Here is a 4,701-nt window from a genome sequence, read left to right as displayed (position 1 = left end):
CTGTGGACGGCTGCCACATAGCAATCAAAGCCTCTTAAAAGGAGCAAGATGCGTACCAGAACAGGAAAGAATTCCATTCAGCCATCTTACATGGTTGCTGCGACAGCAACATGATATTCAGTCGCATACATGAAGGGAGCCCGGGACTAATTCATGATGCCAGCTTTTGACACGTCTGACTTTGATAAAGTAGCTGACAACCTGCCAGAGAATCTTCACATCTTAGGCGACTCTGCCTATCTTCTGTCAGTAAGTCTCATGCGACCATACAGCAATAATGGGCACTTGACAAAACAGCAAAGTTCAATGAAACTCTAGGAGCAGCAAGGTAAGGTACGTAATTGAGCGAACTCAGCTCAGAGGAAAATTCAGAAGACTCAAGTATCTCGACATGCAACGCACAATGAGGATGAGCAACTGTACTGTATCATCATGTCTTCTTCACAACCTAATCCTACAGTGTAAAGAGCCATTTGGTGGTGGGCCATGCAGAATGAGAGACACGGATACACCTCTCCATGATGAGGACACAGAGCCTACAAATAGCGGCGCTGCAATGAAGCGAAATGCAGTAGCATGTTTCTTGCGCAGAGTGTAGTGTAAAGAAAGTTTACAATAGGAAGTGAACTTGCAGTCCCGAAATGAAAGTGTTATACTTATGCAGCACACAGACCGACTCTCTGTAAACATTTTATTGTATGAATACTTTTGGCCACACAGGCTCATGAACGGAAATAAAATATTATTTAAGTAAATACACTGCCTGTATATTTTTAGAAAAAATAATTTGAAGACTTATTCTCAGGTACTGTAAAACGTTCAAAATATATGTTGCAATTTTCAGAATACAGTCACTGTGACTATAGGAACAAAACGCAAGAAGTAAAACACTGGAAACAAAATGCTGTTGCAAAATGTGACTGGAAATAAAAGCAAGAAGTAAAGCACTGGAAAAAAAATGCTGTCGCAAAATAGAGTTATTCACTACGAATAAAAATGCTAGCCAGTAGTTCTGCCAGCAAAAACACGAAACACACACAAAAAAGTGGGAGAAGTCAGCTGCTGCTCCTTTCGAGTGCTGTCGGTAAGGCGTTGGAGCATTTGCGACTTGAGTTGCTGCATCTTGAGCTGCTGCTTGTACCGCTGTCTTTCTTCGTCTTGCCATGAGTGCATGTTTCTGAGGATTTCACTCAAGACGGCGGATGGCGTTTGATATCGCCTAGCATTCTGTGGGCGCTTTCGGCGAGATAGTCCGTCATTTCTCTGCTCCTTCTTACAGTGTGCGGATGTTTCTGCTTGTTCCTCACTGTCGGCAGGTGGCGTGCAGCCTGCAGTTGCATAGACAGCTGACGTGGCAGATATTTCGAGCTGGCTCGAAACCATAGGAGCTTCATACCCCATGCTTGCAGAAAGCAACTCGTCCATGAACTGGAAATATGGCCACTGTTTTCTCCCCCTCCCAGTCTTCTTTTTATGCAGGCGGTGCTTATCGTAGGTTCGCTTCAAGCCCTTGAATTTTGTTTCACAGTCACTACCAGTGCGCATGTGTCCACGGTGGCACATCTCATTACTGATCGTTGCCCAGATTTCTTTGCTTTCCTGTTTCTATCACTGAAGTTCTGCCGGTGATTGGAATATGATGAAATCAGGAGAAGAAGCTCTGCATGCGCCCAAACCGAGCCCTCGTTGGGGAGACCTGCATCACAGAAACAGAACACCTACAGCTTTAGTACTTGTATTAAAAGGTGGGTAGCACAGCATGACCATGCGTATATAAAAGAGGCACTGCTCACTGTTGTAGTTATGCTTGTCCCGTTCATCTTCTGTCCATTGTCTGTTTCTTGTCGCGCTACAAGCATCCCCTCAAGTAGTTATGATCACCGCTGTCACTGTCGGCCACCCACCCCGGAAACGGCCCTCTGTAAAAATAACGAAATTGAATTATTTTCAGTAGCTCTAGCAAACAACAGAGATGAGCGCACTTGTCCAGAGTGCTTGTGCTGTGTTTTGCACAAGAAGTTCAATTTTAAAGAGCGCATGGCGTTTCGGACAAAATACTGGCGCTCGGGCACAGACAGATAGACATTCAAATATTGCAAGCATAAGCCCCTTGCTACTCAATGATGCCTTAAAATTTCGCCACATATGCGTCGCAGCATAACACGACGCTCTAAACAAACGTGCTTTGCTCAGTACAGAAACAAACGCGGAAGCGAGAAAAATACACTGCATGCAGGGTTCCCGTATACAATCACAGAAATCGCTTTCTTCTACTCCTTTTTTCTTTTATCACTTTTATCACAAAGTGAAAATGAGGTGTTTCAGATTTAAAGAGCTTCCACTGTAATTTTCGCTGACCGTTGTACTTTCATGTGAACAATCAGTCGCCCGCCTTCATGAATGCAGCACCAACAAAAACCTATCGTATGTATTCCCGGGCGCGCAGTGTCCCTCATTTCGCCACGTTCTCCATTCCGCACCCAACAACGTGCCGTCAACTTAGCTGCAGCCTTATAGGCTGGCAATTCACAAAGAAAGAGACAAGTCTTTCGAATTTCAACGCTAAAATTAAAACCCTACGATAAATGCAATCGACCGATGTATGGAGGCAAACGGAATACTCTTCGACCTCCAAAGAACGAAATAAAAGGCGCAAAAGAGTCACACATACCTAAGTACCCTTGCGCGCTTCCCACACTGACAGCCGAAGCCTTGCCCAGCATGCCCACTCCACTGCCCAGCTCCACAAGCAGGTCCGCCCCTGCAGTCGCAGCGCTTGTGTCTAGTAGGAACCCTGAGCATGCGCCTTCAATTAAAAGAAGGCTCTCGACGAGCTTGCAAACATCAATTACGTACCGATGTTTACGAGCACGGAGCGCGAAGCCATCACGCCATCATCTGCAAAAAAAAGGGCACCAAAAAGTGCGTCCAGGCCGGAAAAACGTCACGATACCGGAAGCGAGACTTGAGGTGCGCCTCCACTAGGGTCCCTAGAAATACTTGCAAGTATTTCTAGGGACCCTACCATCACACACCTCCTCCGAGGAAGGAAAGGACGGAGCGCGTAGAGCGTGCTCTGCCTGCGTGCACCGGAAGTAAGTTGTGGACGTTTAGCTTACTTGGAGCGCACTCTGACGACTCCTTAAATAAACGCGACCAGTGTGTTTACAAACACCTGCGGTCCTGACGTTACGTTGAGACAAGTGGGAAAAAATTATTTCTTTGTATATTCTCGCGTAAAACAATAGTCTTCAACACAATATTTATATATATTTTTTCATATTAAGCAGAAGCTTTGGCATGATATTGCAACAGATATTCTTGGTGAAGACGAGGTGAACGAAGTGTCTCGGAGGTGCGCGTGCTCCGGGCTTGGGTGCTCTGTACTGTGCTCTGTGCAGGCCCTGTGCTCTTGACCTGTCTGCTGTGCCCGGGGCGTACTTGCGTTGTTCCCGTCTTGGACCACGTAACATCTTTGGTGGAGGGGCGGATTTTACGCTGAGCACACCACGCAGCTTCGTAGTGGTCGTTTGGCCGGGTTTACGACCATGGCTCCACCCGGCCAGTCACGGAGCCCCACTACTCCCACTGCCACTCGTTTCGTGATCATGGCTTCTCCTCGCGACCCCGGCAACTTTTCCGGCACGGATGGCACGGATGTGGAAGAGTGGTTTAGCCTGTACGAACGCGTCAGCACCTATAACAGGTGGGACCCTACGTTAATGCTCGCCAATGTCATCTTTTATCTCAATGGCACGGCACGAGTGTGGTACGAGATCCACGAGGAAGAACTTACAAGTTGGGACACCTTTAGGGAGAATTTGAGGACGCTATTCGGTAGGCCTGATTACCGCCAGCTCGCCGCCAAGGAACAGCTCGCATCTCGAGCACAATCTTTGAAAGAAAGCTACGTGGCCTACATTCACGACATCTTGGCTCTTTGCCACAAGGTCGACGCTTTCATGAGTGAGACCGATAAGGTGGCCCACGTGCTCAAAGGCATTGCAGGCGATGCTTTCAACTTGCTCGTTTGGAAAGACTGTGCCACTATTGACTCCATCATTAAAGAGTGCCGTAGATTTGAACAAGTGAAAGGCCGCCGCATTCCGCATTTGTTTTCTCGTCTTCCTAACACGGCCGCGACATCATCCTGTGAGGACCAGCGATCGCCATCCCGCGCACCCCTGTCGTCACCGATTCAGTCACCCGGATCATACGACGTGAACTGGAGGCCCTCCCAGCTGTCATATCCCTGCCATCCCTCCCCGATACTACCGTGCCCATTGTGTCGCCTATTCAGGCTGTCGTCAAGCAAGAACTGGCCATCCTGGATCTTTCCCCCCCCCCCAAGTATGTTCCATTGGCCGCCCAGCCGTCCGCCACCACCCTTCCCCTGCTTTCCGCCCCACCAACTACTCCAGGTCCCGTTACCGCAATCCGGCGGAATCGTGCACGGCTGACGACCGACCCATCTGCTTTCTGTGCTCCCACGTTGGGCATATCTCTCGACATTGCCGCAGCCCTTGGTCGTCGCCTCCACGCGCTGGCTTCTCCAACTACCGACATGACCCTCAGCGCCGCTTCTCGCCCCCCTCCCAGCCCGATCAGTCTGCTCCCTCCTACCGGAATTCTCGCTCACCGTCACCCCAAGGCAGTCGCTCACGCTCACCGCAGTCGCCCCGTCTTTCGGCCACTGCCCCC

At 49.1% G+C, this 4,701-nt stretch overlaps 1 pseudogene; it reads right to left on the bottom strand.

Moving 5' to 3' along the window:
• Positions 1–999: 999 nt before the first annotated feature.
• Positions 1,000–2,887, bottom strand: LOC144123688 (uncharacterized; annotated as a pseudogene).
• Between the last annotated feature and the right edge of the window lie 1,814 nt (positions 2,888–4,701).

Source organism: Amblyomma americanum, chromosome 3 (assembly GCF_052857255.1).
Source record: "Amblyomma americanum isolate KBUSLIRL-KWMA chromosome 3, ASM5285725v1, whole genome shotgun sequence".
Classification (NCBI taxonomy): domain Eukaryota; kingdom Metazoa; phylum Arthropoda; class Arachnida; order Ixodida; family Ixodidae; genus Amblyomma; species Amblyomma americanum.
This window is presented reverse-complemented; position numbering and strand designations above follow the sequence as displayed.